Genomic DNA, 17,875 nt, shown 5'->3' on the forward strand with positions numbered 1-17,875 from the left:
TTCCTTTCCTTTCCTTTCCTTTCCTTTCCTTTCCTTTCCTTTCCTTTCCTTTCCTTTCCTTTCCTTTCCTTTCCTTTCCTTTCCTTTCCTTTCCTTGTATTGGCTTATCCATACTTTTTTTGAATGCTGAGCTTCAGAGGTTCGTGATGCAAAACAAAGCATCTTGTTTATTTAACTGTGGGTAACCTTGAAGTGCCCCAAGCCAACATAAAATTCAGGAGGAAGAAAACAGACACAGCAAACTGAATGGCATCTCTTTCCTCAGGTGCATGGAATTTGCCTGAACCAGCAAGTTGAGTAGTTCACAGAGGGGGATGCTCTTCTTTCAAGAATGTTTTGGAATCATTTCCATTACGCAGAAGCATGTCATCAGAAAAACTTACACGAAGCCAGTGCCACAAGTTCTCTGCACCAAATTTCGCTTTTTGGTCACCCATTCTGATGTCAAAAGGGCAAATGGAAAACACAAGGAGCTTCTTGGTTGTGACAACTGCCTCATGCTGCTAGGCACACTGATGTATTTTGAACCATATGATGCATGTGTGTGGCACAGTGCAGTTTTGTGGGTCTGCTCCTGAAGTTACAGCTCTGGGTCTTTTAAAGTAATGGGATATTTGTGACAGTATGTGGGAGAAACAAGCACCAGAAATCTGATTTTCTAGTTTTTTTGTTGGGGAGGTGGGGAAAGGGGGGAGCGAAAGAGGAGACAAAGGAGGACCAGGTAGTCATAATCTGAAAGGTTTTTTTTTCTTAAACTTTAGGTATCCTATGTGAGATCTGAGGAAATTTTCAATAATTCAGTCAGGAGTAATTGGATTGGTGATGAACAAGGATATTTGTGTCTTGTTTTGCTTCTTTGTCCCAGGCTAGGCCTTAAAAATGGAATAGCTTATTGACTGCCAGTGTGGAAACGAGGCCCATCAAAAAACTGTTTTTTTCCCCCTAGAAAACTTCTAATTCCACTTCCACTTACCATTCAGCTCTATGACTGAGCCATTAGCAAGAACTTACTTTAAAAGAACCAACATTCAGTTTTGGCTGGGTCTAGAGGAGGAAAATGTCCTGATGAGCCATTAACATCCATGGTACCAGCAGAATTTACACTATCTGATGAGCTGCCTTCTACAGTCTGCCCTCAGCACTGTTTTCTTTCTTATCCTTCCTTCCATTTCCCGTGTTATTGAAGCTTGGCTTGCGCAGGGTCCAGCTCTCCCCTGGGAATCTGGCTTTGCTGCGCTGGAGACACCAACAGAGGATTCAAGTTGGTGTCAATTCAAGTTTTGCTTGTTCTGAAGCTTCTTCCATCTATGTCTTCTTAATGCATAGCAAGGGATGCTGGCCAACAAGAGCCCTGCTGGCCATGCTGGCTGCAAGCTGCTCATACCTGGAGAAGGAAATAAGAGCCCTGTGTGTCTCCCCAGTCTATAGGTGCAGTCAGTTGTTTTCAGTCCATTCAGCATCACACAGACACACTGCTCCAGGGAATTCAGTTTCATTTGTAAGTCTGGGGATTAGCCAACTGTAAATACACCAGACCCAGCAGTCAAGCTAACTGCTCAAAGGCAATGTTGCATTATCGCAGCATTAATTCACTAGGCTCATCAGCATTTTAATCACAAGATCCAGGTAGCTTTTCTGAGCTATGGGATTATTTAAGCACAGTGGGATTTCTTATATCTATTGCCTTGATTTGCTTTATTTAGTAAGCAGATATTCTTCAGCAACAATAGATTTATTTCCTACAGGTGCCAAATGTTGCCAGCCACAGAAACTAGTGTTTCTGAGGAGGAGCTGTTCCTCCTGGCTGGAGCATGTTGTATCACATCAAGGTCAAAACTGCAATGGATTTCATAGATCTGCAGTGCAGAGTCCAGCAAGGTGGAGGAGTAAATAATGATATTAAGAAATTAAAAACAAAATCATGTTTTCTTTTGGCCTGGGAAAATGTTTCCCAGTTCAGGCAGTAGCACCCACCCTTTGCACCCAATCTGCAGGCTGAAAGCACCCAGTTTGGTGCAGGAGCACAAGGGATGGAAGGGGCAAGGCCAGGTCTGATCAGCTGCTGCCAGGTGATGCTCAGTGCCGTGGCACCATTGCATCTGGTGCCACATATCTACTATTAAGCTGGGGAGGAGTGTGGAGAACAATGAAGATTCACTGTGGTGCCAAGTACACAGCGACTTGTCCGGATACAGGACCACTGAGGAAAGGTAAAACAAATCAATATAATGATGTGTATCATCTGGATGAGGCCATGGAATCAGGCAGGGTGCAGCTGAGGGTGCTGAGGGCAAAGGGTAACCAACAGCACAGGATTTTACCTAGTCCTTTTCACATTCACATGACCAATTAATCTGCTATGGAGAACTGAATCCTCTGTACTTGCAGATATTTGCAACCAGGTGTCACATGGCCCTGAACAACCTGATCTAAGTCATGCTGCTCTGGAGCTCCTCCTACCTGCAATTGTTCTATAATCCTATACCTCAGGATAATAAATAGGTAACAGGTTAAAATAGATAATTGGCAATATTTTTTAAGGAGATATTGTTATGGTCTCTATGGTTACAGATACTGACAAGAACCTTGAAAGGTGGCAGGGTTCTTCCTTCAGTTAGTAACGCCATTGAAGGGAAAACTTCACATGATCTCTTTCTTAAAAGACAGATCTCATTCTGTGTTTCCTTCTAAGAGAATAAGCTCTTGTTTGCATTTTTATATGTTTATATTTTATGGCTCTTCACTGAAATGCTATACTAGATGCTGATATACTACACTAAATAAATGTTAGAATTAGAATTCTGGCATGACAATAGTTAATCTGTGAGCTCAGTGTTTAGATTTGCTAGAAAAATGGTTTCTTAGGGAAAAATCAACTTTACTGCATCTATTTGAGTAATAGATGTGAAGTGGCCAGACCTCTCTCTTCGGCTTTGACAAAAACTATCACGATTTCCCTTCCATGCTACTAAGGACAGTTCACGGCTTGGCTACAGTCCAGTAGCACCAAGCTCCACCAGGTTCATGATGGACTCATTAAGTGCTTTTTTTTTGTTGTTAAACATTGTATTACATACCTTATATATTTAATCTGTCCCTACTGTTCCTCTTTTTAGAAAAATAGACATACCTTTAGCCTCCAGATCTTTATAGAGATGAAAAAATTCAACAGACTTTGCACAGAGGAAACCCATGTGAGCTGATTGCATGACCATGGATGAAGGATGAGCAAGCAAGCTGCACTATGAAGACACAATGCTTCCATGGGCACACAAGCAGGAACGAGTCCCATGAAGACAAGACTGAGCACGGAGCTTATTGCTGTTTCTGAAACTCCAATAGTCAATGGTCAGTTATCTCTGTATAAATGAGAATTGTTTTTCCCATCTACATGGCACACCTACTCATCTGTACTCATCCTCAACAGGAAGAGTGAATGTCTGACCTGTCTAAAAATGTGAAAAAATTCCTCTCCTGTTATGTTCCTTTAACTGAAGTATTTGCTTTTATACAGGTTTAATATCCAGCAATCTCATTTTTTTCTTTATTGCACATTTTCTGACTGCCTTAGTATACATCAATGACAAGACTTTATTTAGAAGTAGAGATGCAAAAAATTGGTTATTTTATTTCTAACCCAGAAATTCTAACCTCATCATTGCCATCGCATCCATCTATCTCAGGCTTTAAAGTGGTGCAAGACAAAGTCCACCAGAGCCATGTTCAAAATCTTACAGCTGCACACAGTTCTGTTATGTGAGAGTACACAGGTAGTCTCAGTGGTGGTCCTTGTAGTAAAGAGAAGGAGATGCCAAACTGCAGCAAGAACAGCTCAGCTTCTGGCAAACATGAGTGGGAAGGTGCAGACAGCTTTGGAGACCAGGTGCCAGAAAGGTTGCTCAGGCATCCAAGCCCTTTTATTTCTGACTAGACTTTTGAAATGATGCTTTCCTTTGTTTCATTCCACGTTCCCATGCCACCTGGAAGGCTGTGAGAGCTGTTCTGCATCCTCTTCATTGAAGGTTTGGCAGCAGCAGGTTTTCAGCCCCCCAGGAACCAAGGCAGAGAAAGGCAGAGGGGAAGAGAAGGAATTAATGGTGCATAATCATTGTAGTAAAAAAAAAAAAAAATCTAAAAGAAAACAACAACAAAAGTTGCTTTTAAAATGTTTCCTCTGATCTGATCTTTTTCAAAAATAAAGGAAAAAGAGCTGACGCTCCTGTTTCTGCCCCTGTTTTGTAATGTCTCCATGTACTGCAGAAGTTTCTGTAGTACCCACACCAGTGCCACATAAGCCTGCTTCAAGAACAAGGCAGGACAAAGCAAGTGGACACTGTGATTCTGCTTTGGCATCTTCCTGCACTCTCAGTCTGTATCAGAGCAACAAATCAGTTTCTTTTGATGTGGACTTTTCTATTTGATTACTGTAGACAAAGCTAAACTGACCTCAGTGTATTTAACATGTGAATGTGAGCCGGCATAATTGTCTTAAGATGGATCAATTAAAGAAAAACTCTTGTTTTTAATAAAGTTAGACCTGCTGCTGCTTTAGAAAATCCTTCATTGGAAGGAAACCCACCGTCCCTGTTTCAGAGCTGGGCACAATCTGCCCCAAGGTTGCAGGAGTTTAGGATATCTGTTGGCTGCCCTACATCACTGAATCAAAAGTGTCGAAATGAAAAAGAAACACTTAATTACCATCTTTACATTGCTCTTTTTATTGTTTTGAACTTATTTTAGATTCCTATTGATGCTAAAAATCTACTAACAAGGAAGGGATCAAAACATGTGCTTTAAAAAAAAGAAAACCTTCCTTCCATTTCACTCCACCCACAACTGGTGACTTACACTCTGGAGCATTTTAGAGATAAGTGTCACTGAAAAAAGAAAAAAAAAAAAGCAGCAGCAGCATCTTACAAGATTGTCTTAGACATGCTAAGACAGTTTCTAGGTAGAGTCAACCTTTTCTTGAATAAACTAACTAAGATGGGGAAAAAAAAAAAAAAAGAGCTTTTGGATACATAAACCCTCTTCCCAATCTTGGAGTATTCTAGAGATATGGGATTTATTTTGTTGGCATCTAATTTCTTGTTTTAAGAGAATTTGGGAGATGCCTCCCGACATCCTCTTCTCCTTAGCATGCCTCAGCTCAAGCATTCAGAAACTCATTTAAAAACTGGGTTAGCACATTAAAGTGAATTAGCCATATAAATTGCGTTGTTAGAAGGACACAGTTAAGCTAAATTGTATCTTCTTAAATTTCATGGTCCTTATTAACTTCTGAAGGAGCTCTGCAGATGTATCCAAGGGAACACTTCAGTGTTTGAAGTGTAAATTGACCCCTCCCCATCCCGGCAGAAATCCCTAGCGCACCAATTCGCAAAGCCTAGGAGTGGTTTTTTTTTTTTTTTTTTTTTTTTTGCATCTTTTTGGTAGTACATCCTGCAAATTGTATCTGCAGTGGCAGCATTATTACCTCTCAAGAAGCAGTTAAATGCAAGCCACTCAGAGACTTGCACATAGGAAACACCTAGGACACAGCCCCAGTGGACATGAGGCTCCTTCCCCTGAGGCTACTGGAAAGACTTGAGAAACTGGTCTTACATTTCAGTGGAATCTGCAGAGAACAGGACGAAAATCATCTAGAATTATCCTCACTGCCAAAGGGACTAATAAGGACTGTTACTTTTGTAATTGCCACTTCATTACACATGTAATATTTCCATGCCTGAAGAATTTGAGGAGCAAAGCGGCAAATAGCTTTGCAAAGTGGCAAATAGCTAGCAAAAAGCTTGCAAGCACACACTTTCTGTGCTCTCTTCTGCTAAAACTGCAAGTTCTGGCAACATTTCTGAGCAGCTGGAGGATAAATAATCCTTTCTCTGGTTTATTGAAAGAAAATTAACACCTCCACCATCATATCCTTGCTCCTCAGCAATGTATACTTCAAGCTATGTGATGAAAAACTCTTGTACTTGAGCACTATAATAATTATACTAAAACCATTAAAAACAAAAGCAAAAGCAAAAGGAAACCGCTGTATATGCTGAACCGAAAAAGAAGGGAGCAGGGAATGGAGATCAAGAAAGATCCCTTGCATATTTCTGATCTTGTTACAAGAAAATGCTCTAGAAAGATCTCTTAAAAGTATTTGGAAATACAGAAGTGACTGAAAAGGTAAGTATGTGTATTATTGTCTCACAGTGGGAAAGCAAACACCAAACACCTACGTTGGTCATACCTAAGGCCAGTGAAGGTCCTGCATTTGTCCCAGTGGTACAAGAGACAGCCTTCAGGAATGCACTGAGTCTCTGAGGCTATGTACAACCAGAAGTTTTGCTTCCCTTTCCTTACAGGTGCTCACAGCTGTTGGCCAACTCTATCACTAATGGTTTCTCCCAGCCCATGCTCCTCCTCATTCATCACCTTCCAGCTGGTAGTTCTCCTAGAAGCCCAAACCAGGAGAGAGCTGCTCTCACAGGGTTAGCAGAACAGCTCACTCCACAAAACAGAAGCATTACATCATGTTAGATTGAATTAGACTGGATATTAGGAAGAAGTTTTTTACAGTAAGGGTGGGGAGCCACTGGAACAGCTTGCCTAGAGAGATGGTGGATGCCTCATCCCTGGTGACTTCCAGGTTCAGGCTGGAGGAGGCTCTGAGCAACCTGAACTGCTGTAGGTGTTCCTGTTCATTGCAGGGGAGTTGGACTAGATGGCCTCTAGGTGTTCTTTCCAACTCAAATGATTCTACGATTCTATGATTATTTTGCAGCACAAACTGTCCAAACTGTCAGCAGGGTGTGAATTTAGAAGCCAGCCCTACATGTCTATTCACATCCACTTGGAACAGCAGGACTTGCAATACAGATGGGCAAAGGGCACTTAAGAGATTGAAAGAAATAGTGTTTAAGTTACAGGGAGCAGTAGCACTCCGATGCTCACAAAATGCTTTCTGAAACATACTGGGCACATCAAAGTGTGTTAGTCTTATTTCTGACGAAAAAAAAAGATATCATATTTTAAAAAAGACATTAAGATTTTAAGTTCCAGGTATTTTTTGAATACACGATGTGTCACTGAATTTTCCTTACTTGTTAGTGTTTTTCAGACTAAAACATTGCTTATTTTTTCCCCTTGAATGAAACTTTAAATAGCATACTATGAACAGCCAGAAAAGAACACCCGCTCAGCATTCCCCTGAATGACTTTCAGGAAAGGGAGGTGCCCCTGCCCTGCGCCAGGAGTCAGGCAGCAAGGCTCAATCAGAAACCGATTAAAGCCTCAGGCTCCTCATGGCTGCTGTGACTGCTGTCAGCACGCAGCAGCTCCCTGTGGCTGGAGCAGAAGGAGGGAGAAGTGAGCTGGGCTGGCTGATATTGTCTCCCTGCATCCTAATGGCAAGGAAATGTTTTGGGAGCACACAGCCGCTGTTACACATGGCACTGGCCCATGTTTGAAAGCAGAGATGCCTGCCTAACCAGAGGGATTTCTGTGTGGACATGGGAAGACATGATTTTTCTAACCCTGACAGACAAATCCATGGCAATTTATCCATTTGTAGCAGCCGTCCATTTTGATAAGGATCCTCTGCACCCAAAGACAGCTGAACCCTAAATCTGCATGGCAGTGCTCATTTATGCTCTGGCTCTTAATATAGAAAGCTGCCGCATGACACTTCTGGCACCATTAGCCCTCTAATGAGGAGCAGGGATTGCTGAAGTTGCTATGAGAGTCAACATCTGGCCTTTTCTTCACGATCCGCTTGCTTTAAATTTTCCCTGTCACCTTCTCACCACATGAAGCTGCTTCAGCCACAGTGCCCTCTTCCCACACCCTGTCTAGAAAAGATCCCCCCCCCCAAAGGCTCCCAGGTCCTGCTGTCTCCTTGGGCCCTGCCCAAGCACACATCTGCAGCCTCTGTGGGTTCACCTGGTGCAAAGCCCCCATGGGTTCCACTTGCTGGGTGGCTGACAAGCCTCCTTCAAGGCAGGCTGGGCATCCACCCACATCTGCATTGCCTTTGCCATTGGGAGGCTGGTCTGTGGGAAAGCAGCACTTGTGAGCAGCCAGGTTTGCCTCACCAAGCTGGCTGGTGGAGGCCAAGGTGACAGAGTGAGGCACTGAAACATGGCACTGATACTCTCCAGACGGCTGGGCCTGCTGCTACTGAGGAGAGAAGGAACAGGCCCTAGCTGCATGCAAATTTAATTGTGAAGCCTTCTAATGGATTTAAATGGTTTAGCTATTCCAAAGCAGCTTTCATACACGCCTCTCTTTACAGTGGCAGAGTGTGCAGACCTCCACGGAGAATTTGACTTCACACAAACCAGCTTTGTTTGTTTGTGCAAGGATCTAGGCATTTTGGATGTTAAAGGAGCTTTAAAACACTGCTGGCTGCAAAGCAAAGGAGCCCATTCACCAGAAATGGACAGAGGCAATAGCTAATCTGTCTGATAAGAAAGCTTAATTCAAAATGTAATCAGTCTTGCTTCAGGCTTATCACACAGAGTGCTCTCCCCAATCATCTCCCAAATGCCAGGGGAGGCCTGTGCTCCAGGATAAGGACTACACAGAAAGTAAGTACGTTTCAGGTGGAAGCAGAGAACAATTGGGTCACAGCCCACCCCAAAATCTTAAACCAGTTGAATCTATTACAGCTTCCAGCAGTGACAGCAGAGAAGGCCTTTTCTGAACTGCACCCACTGCCTAGAAGTGTCCGTGCTGCTCAGCCCCTGTGAGGGCTGTGTTCATACCACTGCTCCATTTCTTCTCAGGACAGCATCTCCTGAGTCTGCCTGGGAGGCTGCTGCTGTCTCTGTGTAACACAAACAGCTTTTCCATGCCAGGCTTATCTCTCGCAGGCATGCTGAGTCTGGCAGCTGTGCTGACCTTTGCTATGTTTGTTATTGCTCAGCACTTAAGTAGCACCATAAATTTACACAGATCTTTACAAACACAAATACATCATTCCTGTTCCAGAGAAGGACCCTATCAGTTCAAAAAGGGCTGTGCCATGAGAACAGCTGAACCAAGGTTAATGAGCTATTCAGTCATGATTGGAGAGAAGCCAGAAGAGTGAGGACCTGGGTGAATTTATCGACCTCAGCCCAGCAGAGCTCAAACTAATGCCATGCTCACCTACTGCCACCAGGAATAAAAGCTTTCCATAGGAGGCCTTCCCTACTTCTCCCAGCTGTATGAGGCAACGCCGAAGCCCTGTGACCCACCCTGGAGCAGTTCTCGGGGCAGGGAGAGCACAAGATCACAGTCAGTTTGAACTTCTTTATCTTTGCAATAATCTCAATGTGAAAAGCTGCTTTGAGCTCCTGGTGCCCTTGTGTTCTGCCTCTGTACTTTCTCTGGAGCAGCACAATGAGTGTCCTGGGCTGAGACCTTTTCATCTTTTTGGAGCTATAGCATTTCCAGAGGTTTACTTCAGGTTTCAGAAGGATGCAGTTTTGCTGTGAATATTGAACAAACTGTAGTGCACAATTACCTACAAATTGCCATCAGATGGAAGTTGATTACAGTAAATAAGAACTGAAGAGATTGCACAAGGAACTTGAAAGCAACAGAAATGAAGCTCATTTATGTTTTCTCAGCCTGCCTCCGGTAGCTTTGTTGCATATACACCACATCCTCTACCCTGACTGAAATACAAATTGCTTTTATGTGGGAAGGTCTAGTGAGAACTAAGAATACCATTCAGCTGCAGATTTGGGAATCATGTATTTAAAATGTGATATTTAGCTGAAAATTAGCCAAGCAGCCTGACTTGAACAAATGAAGGGGAAACATCTTCTCTGAGCAACTGGATCTGGCTGTAGGTGTCCCTGTTCATTGCAGCAGAGTTGGACTAGATGGTCTTTTAAGGGTCCCTTCCAACTCAAATGATTCTATGATCTATGACCCCCCCTGTGGGGGAAGCCTTGGCTGCAGGGTTGGTGTAGGTGGGACCCTGGCCCCTGCCCCAATGCCCTCACACAGGGGGGGTGGGCTGTGCAGGCACCACAGCAGGGAGTGTGTGGAGAGCTACCACTAGTGAGTCTCAGGTTGAGCTTGAGCAACCCAGCGGGCCTTCTTCTGCAATTTGCCCTTTTGTGGCATTGCTCCTCCAGTGCTGCAGAGCTATGGATGATCTGAAAGCCATTATTTTCTTGGTTGCTTGCTGTGAAGTTGTGGCCATATGGAAGGAGGTCGGTGAGGAGCGACAGGGCTGGTGCCACTATGTGTCTTCTAAAGAGGATGAAATGTTACAGTTCCAAAGGAGCGGGGGCAAGAAGTAAAAAAGGCAGTGGTGAGGGATGGATGTCTGGTAGGGAGTAAGTGGGTGCTCTTTGATATTTACAGCGCAGTCAGCAAGACAAGAGACAGCCCTGTGATGCTTGGTTCCATGCTGCATAAATGGTAAAGGGCACTTGTATAACTGAAGTCACTACTTGAGAAAACATCCTGTGCTGCCTGGCATCAGGGTGGCATCTGAGTGAAGCGCTCAACTTGTTCAGCTCCTGCAGCTTCCCCAGGTCCTTCTCTACCCGCCCTCGCCCTTCTCATTCACAGCTGTCTGCAGTCACCACGGCGCTGGGGGGGCACGCTCCAAATGTGAGGAAATGCAACACTGCAACAGACATCCTGGAGCAAAACAGACTCTGAAAGCTGTAGATGTGTCTTGACAAATGTTAATTCTCTTTACTGATAGCTCCAATTTAAAGTGACAGGTTTTAAAAGGATTTTGGATCTGACTTTCAAAGTGGCCCGAGCCACATTTTATCCCCTTTGGGACATGACGAATGTGGAGGCAATGTGATGAGCACTGACTTCAATCCTGACTCAGGACTGTCTCACAGTGGAGACAAGCCAACCGAAGAAGCTGGAGACATTGACAGTGTTTGCCTATAGAAGTTCCTGTCCCTGATCTGAGGGTGAATAGAAGATCCTCATGTATGTGAATTAGGGGTTTCATTTATTTATTTATGATCACTTTCCTGGACAGTAAGTACCCTGGGAACCTGCAGCTTGTGAAGGGAAGATTTTTGTGGAGACTTTCAGCAGGATTGTTCCCGCCTCTTAGGTTCAGGGACAAGACGAGGAAAGACAAATGATCTCATAGAGAATGCCCTACACAATGTTTTTTTTCGTATTTTCCAATTTGGTATTTATTATTTTGCTATTCTCATACCTGGATCTTATCCTGCAATTATGACTCTGCGATGCTCCCAGCTCGTCCTCAGCATGTACTCTGCTCCCTCAGATGCTTCTGCAGTTAGTGAGCAACAAAGGCTATAGCATCCGGTATTAATAATGAAGCAAATGCTAGGAAACAGCTCATGGTCCCTGACACACCTAACACTAGCAAAAAAACAAACAGTGGCAGTGTGGGCTGCCCTATGCTGCTACACACCATGGAGGCTGTGGTGATGCAGTGACATGAGGGGCTTGTGCAGCCAGGCTGAAAGCATGCAGTGTCCAGAGGAACAGGGATAGCACAGCCAGGCACCTCTGTTCTGGGAAAAATGTCGCTTGAGTTCATGCTCCAGTGTGAGGAGACGGAGGAAGCTCAGCAGGAAAGGGCAGTATGACAGGCATGAGTCCTCTTTAAGTCACAAACATGACCCATGTAGCCAAGATACACAAGGAGTGGGTCTCTGACAGTCTCAGGCAGGATAGACAGAGTTGTGCAGCAGAGCTTTCTTGTGCTGCATCACCAAAGGGGCCAGGCATCAGCTGGAGCCAGCCAGCACCAAGCTCAGAGCTCCGCTTGTATAGGGGACCCTTCTCACAACTTTTGTTACAGAGTCAGCCATGCATTCAGCCAGTGGCTTCATCTAAGTATTTCTTCGTGGATTTCACAGTTTTCAGGCATTAGAAAATCAGATCCACCCGCTCTGCGGGCTCCATCTGAGAACTCCTAGCACACTTTAGGAGAGAGATGTATTAGATGCAAAAAAAAATGGTCTATTCAGAACTTAAGAGTTCCACCCAGAACCTAGTTTGGAAATCACTGTAACCATAGCGAATCCACATGAAGTATTCCCAAGGTATTGTGACTGATGGGAAAGCAGCAGTATGTCATAATCCCAAGGTCAGAGCTCAGATTTGCAATTTTTAGCTGCAAATCTTCAAAACACATTATTTGAAACTGCTCTCTGGTCCTTGAAAAGCTAAATAGGTGGCCAGCAATTTGTTTACTCATTCACAGTTATTTAGATAAATATTTCTGAGTACATAATGCTTTTGTGCTATCGTTGCTGTTCCACCGCAGATTACAAACATTGATCTTGTTATTGCTCACAGGAAACACAGCTGAGTCTTTTTCAGTCTAAAGGTATCTTTCTCTGTTTTTTTTTTTTGTTTGTTTGTTTGTTTTGTTTTGCAAAATGCAAGGTCTGAAGATCAGATACTCTTTGCTGTGAGTTCCTGAAAGCCCAATGAACATCGAACATCAGGGTTATTGCATGCCTGCAGCTGTGCAACACAGCACTGCAGTGCCCAGGGACAGGTGCTGATCAGCAGATCCAGGTCTGGGAGAGGGCATGAAAAGAGAAGATGACTCCTGCCACGCTGCTTGGGGCTGCCACCATGATAGAAGCCACTGACTCAGTAACAGCAGGGATCCTGTCAGAGCAAACCCTTTTAACTGACGTGTTTACATCACTGTAAAGATGGTAGCAATGCAGAAGTAATCTGACCATTTCTTGGCTAATTTGATCATCCAAAGCATGTTATGAAAGCGACCCAGCTGATCTAATCATTCTGTGGGAGGAATAGACTGAAGAAACCTTAGAAGTCAACTGGAAAAACAGCTACTGTCTCTTTTGCCCACACTCCTCATGTTTAACAAAGATGCTGGATGGGGCACCTCGCTTTCCTTTGTGGCATCCTCTCTCCACCTGCAGAACAGGCATCTATGTCAGCCGAGTGTACAGGCCCTGTGCATCTCCTGTCCAGGTTTTGAACGTTACACAACTTTCAGGGGCATAGAGTTAGCTATTGATGTGCAGCAGGGGAAAAGGTTTCTGTTCTTAGGGCTTCTCTGGGGGAGCTCTGTGCTTTTGCTCTGTCTTTGGTGTTAACTGCTCACAGAAGGGGCTGGGAGTGCTCCTGGCAAAATTCATTTTCTTTTCCTGTTTAGGAGAGAAACCATGTTAGTAAAAGGTAACAAAAACTGGGCTTCTGTGTATTTTGATTATGTGATAGCAACTGAAAAAGCTTATATTACTGTACGCACTATTCAGCTAATACAGTTGTGTAAATATTGGGCAAGCCTTCTCTAATTCTCTAATGTGTAAAGCAAACCAGGAAAAAAATAATCCAAAGGGAACTGTCTGCACAATGTTCCTGAAACTTATTGTGCTTGCAGTATTTTCCTCCGATGCCTACAGCAATGGTTTGATCCATCAAATACATGCATATTCAAAGATCTCTCTCTCCTTTCATGCTCCTAAATAGATCTTCAGATATGAATGAAATTGGTATAAGCCCAAAGGTCTTCTACTACCAGTAGGTTCTCTTCATTTTAGCAGTCCTCACACTGGGTCCAGACTGATACTGTTATCAAAGAAAAGGCTGAATTACTGAATTATGCCATAATGCACCCTGGGTTAGATCTTTGCCATTAGAGCCAAAAAAGTATTTTGGTCCAGGTAAGTGACTGAAGCAGGACTGAGATAGCATGTCTAAGGTCTGTGCTACAGACAGGTAGGTCTGGTAGAACACGTGCCACCTCCAGGCTAGCAGCCGCAGAGGTGTGCTTGAACAAGTGAGCCACAAGGCCAACTTTGTTTCCAGGGCATCCGGGACCTGCCTCATGTTCAGCCAAGTCAGGGGGCTCAGAGAGAGGGGGTTTGACTGTAGGCACACATCTCTGCGTGCACTTGTGGATGGGATCCATTAGCTACAAAATAAAATAATCATACAGTGTTATGAAGTTTTAAAAGAAAAATTATTAGAAATTGATACAATAGATAGGAAGAGAGGTAATGGCCTTAAGTTGTGCCAGAGGAGGTTCAGGTTGGATACTAGGAAAAATTATGTCTCAGAAAGAGTGGTGAGGCTGGAACAGGGAGGCAGTAGTGACTCTGGAGGTGTTCAGAAAAAGAGTGGATGTGGCTCTGAGGGATGTGGTTTAGTGGACATTGTTATGATGGGTTGACAGTTGGACTAGGTGATCTTAGAGATCTTTTCCAACCTGAATGATTCTATGATTGTGCTGATGGCTCCAGCGTTCCCTCTGCTTCTGCTCAGGCTCCTAAGAAAGAGGCCTGTGTTGGCTCCGTTGCTCAAAGTGACACAGACACTATTGATGGTGCCAAGCAGGACAGGTGATTTTATTTTACTTCCCTGGCTGCTTCCAAAATTTCCACCTAGTACCAAAAGCCAGAGGGAGTTAGTAACTAAAGTGGTTGCACAGGCCTGTGAGTACCATTAATAATTGATTAACCATTTCATTTCTATGAATAATTCAAAAAACTTTCAAGTTCAAAACAGATATTATTCTATTTGGAAATAGGGTAAGCTACCTGGAGCCTATCAGGATGCCACCAGAAAAACATGAGAAAGTTAAAAATTTTCAAGAAAAAAAAAAAAAAAGAGTTCAGCAGATGTAATTAATCTATTCATACCTTAAGGGGATTTGCAAAGAAATCTTTTCCCCATTAACAGCAAAGAAGTTCCAGATGATGGAGAATGGTGATAAGATAGTGCTGATAGTTTTTAAAAGACTGTCAGCATGAATAACAAAATATGCCTCAACAGGAACCCCAGGAAAAATGATAATGGGAAATAATAATGAAGAATCATTGCTGATAAAATCTGTTCAGTCCATTTCAGCTGTCATACGATGATTACAGCATGTATCTTTCCAGGTGCAAAATAAAAGACACAGAGATCTTCTTTAGTCTATTAGAGAATATAAAATAAAAATCCTTCCTGGAAGGTAAATCCAGAGGAATTCAATTAGCAATTAGGACTACATTCCTACTAGTAAAAGCACTTATGGGGACAAGCTGCTTGCAGAAGTGCAGGATCCACTTTCTCATGATGTCTCCCAGGGCAAGCTGGATGTACCTGCTTTTGGACAGGGCTGGGGCCTGCAGCAGGCATTGGTGGTACAAAGACAGGAGGCTGTGTGGGGCAGGGCACGGCCAGCATCTGCAGCCCTTCTGCAACACAGTTCTGGGTGTAGACATGGGGAATGGCCTCATTAAATACCTTGAATTTCCATCTCAGTCACCCACTGCCTGTGCATAACCTGATCCATTTCCGCTCATTGCTTCCCGAAAGCCAGTGCTTCCACAGCTTTCAACTGCTCCTTCGGCCTGCTGGAAAACAGTTTCCAGGCTGCCTCAGAGCACTGTCTCTCAAAGAAGATACAATTTGGTTTCTTCATTTTGTTTAGTTCTGGTCTTGCCATCCCACTTCCAACAGACTGCTGTGCAGCCAGCATGGGAGTGGTTGATCCTTGTGAGATTTACGAAGAGCTCAGCGTAAAAGGACTTGCCAAGCCAGCTAAAATTGCTTAGAAGGTTGTTTTAAATAAAACGTTGCTTTAAGTGCCGCTAGGCAAGATTAGTGTCAAATACCATCAAAATGCCAAAGAAACAGTAAGAGAGTTTGTTAAATTGTAAATAGCAAGAGGAAATGCACCTTTCTGTGCACAGAGGGGAAGAAAAGGAACCAATCAATAGCAGACTAATGAAAGTATTGAACAACTAAATTGCCTCTGGCATTACAAATGAGGACTGCAGATAAGTGTACATCTAAAACTCAATTTACAAGGTCAGAAGAGGACTCATACAGCATACAAAGTGATAGAGAGATATTACAAATATTATTACTGAGCAAAGACTTAAATCTTGAAAAACTCGTGAAGATCTTCTGTTTCTTCATCAACATTTTTATCATTTCTCTGAGTGAAGACACATCACTCCGAGAAAAGAAATGTGAAAGCAGGTTTTCTAAAAATAAAAGTTTCCACTTTGGATGTTTATTTCAAAAAAAGCAGTGTGCCAAAAAAAGTTACAGAAACTTTACTTTTGTTCATTTTTTTAAAAAATATTTTGTCTCACAGGTGCTGCTAAGACTTGAAGTTGAACTATCTGCAAAGTATTTCCAGCCCAAACAGAAATGGAAAACCCCAGTGACAATAAGGAAAACTTTCAACTAATCCAGCCTCAACCATTAGGACTTTGGTTAGTTGCTTATCTAATCACCTGTTGTTAACTCTAAGCAGATTTTCCAGCCAATTTTTGGCTGGATAGCTATGTTTCTCTGTGGGCGTGGAAAGAATAACCCTAAAAGTACATTTTCAGGTAGGCTTGTACTGATACAGAATAAACTTTAGTCAATAAAACTACATTGACATATGCCAAAGATCTGCTCCAGCACTGAGATTTGCATTTGAAAATAAAACTTTAATTGGATTATTGCATCTGTTACTTCTGCAACAACCCTCAGCAAGCTGGTGGGACCCTGAGTCTATTGTGGTTTAACCTGTCAGGCAGATCGCCACCACTCCCTCAGCTGTTTGCTCAGAGCCCTGCAGTGGAATGGGGGAGAATATTGGAAAAAATGTAGAACTCATTGGTTGAGATATAGACAGTCTAATAAGACAGAAAAGGGAGAAGTAATATCATTAATAGTAATGATAAAAGAATATACAAAACAAATGGTGCATAAAGCAATTGCTCACCACTCATCAACTTATGCCAGGCAGACCCCAAGCAGCAGCAGCCCTCCTGGCTAACTCCCACATGGTAAGGAACATTCCTTGGCCAGTTTAGGTCAACTGTCCTGGCAGTGTCCTATTCCAGCTTCTTGTGTACCTCCAGCCTCCTTGCTGGCAGGACAATAGAAGAAACTGAAACATCCTTGGCTCTGTGCAGCGCAGCTCAGCAACAGCTAAAACATCAGTGTGTTATCAACCTTATTCTCATCCTAAATCCATAAAATATCAGTTACTATGAAGAAAACTGGCTCTATTCCAGCTGAAATCAGGGCAGAATCTTTCAAGTTCTTTTTTTTTTTTTTGTACTGCCAAAATAGCGGGCAGCATTGCCACTATACTTAGCAGGTGCAGAAGCAAGCCATGGGGTCAATCTTGGTTCTGTGTCTGGGGGTACCAGAAAGGGATCGCTACAACAGGCTCCTTGTGAGGACGTAGCAACTTGCCCCTAAAAGAAACAGAATCCTCGGAGAGACTATCTGATATTGGAAGCTCAGTATTTATTCTACCCCAGCTATATTATTTTTGTAACTGAATTCTAGAGATCACTGCAACTAAGTCGCAATGCTTTCACAGCAGCATAAATACTTCCTGCCTGAAAAGTGGAACTTAATAGTGCAAAATAGCTTCAGCAGGGAAGAAAATTGAAAATAGCTTCCCTTTTGAAGGCCAAAATCAATCTGCTTGTATGAAACAGTATTAAACATGTACCTTCAGCATGTGGGGTTTTCTTTTTCTTAAATTCTGTCTTTCTCATCCTTATTTTCTGCCTCTCAAATTGTCTAAGACTAAATACAGACATGGGGAAATGAGTGTAGACCAGAGCTATTGTAAATGCTTGGAAGATTCCTCATATTCTCCCTCACACAATGAAATGCTGTCTGAGTTTGTAGCCTAATTTCACCTGCATGAGCCTCAGCAAAGGATGAAAGGGGAGGCACATCCAATTTGGCTACCACTGAGAGCTCTCTTTTTATTCACAGGGTGAGGACGAGCTCACCTTGCTTGGCAGCTCTGATCAGTCAAATTATTCATCTGAAAGAGAAGACATTTTTTCAGAGGGGGAAAAAAAGGAAAAAAAAAAAAAGTGAGAACAGGTTTTCCCAAAATAAAGACTTCCACTTCAGACGTTCATTTCAAAAAAACAGA

At 43.1% G+C, this 17,875-nt stretch overlaps 1 long non-coding RNA gene across 1 annotated transcript in view; it reads left to right on the plus strand.

Annotated features, from left to right (window-relative positions):
- LOC110395305 overlaps positions 1-4,130 on the plus strand; it is a 35,591-nt gene extending 31,461 nt beyond the window's left edge. Inside the window, exon 5 of the long non-coding RNA XR_002436324.1 lies at positions 266-4,130. This is a non-coding gene — a long non-coding RNA (uncharacterized LOC110395305). The remainder of the gene's footprint in view (positions 1-265) is intronic.

This window comes from Numida meleagris, chromosome 3, assembly GCF_002078875.1.
Source record: "Numida meleagris isolate 19003 breed g44 Domestic line chromosome 3, NumMel1.0, whole genome shotgun sequence".
In the NCBI taxonomy this organism is placed as follows: Eukaryota; Metazoa; Chordata; class Aves; order Galliformes; family Numididae; genus Numida; species Numida meleagris.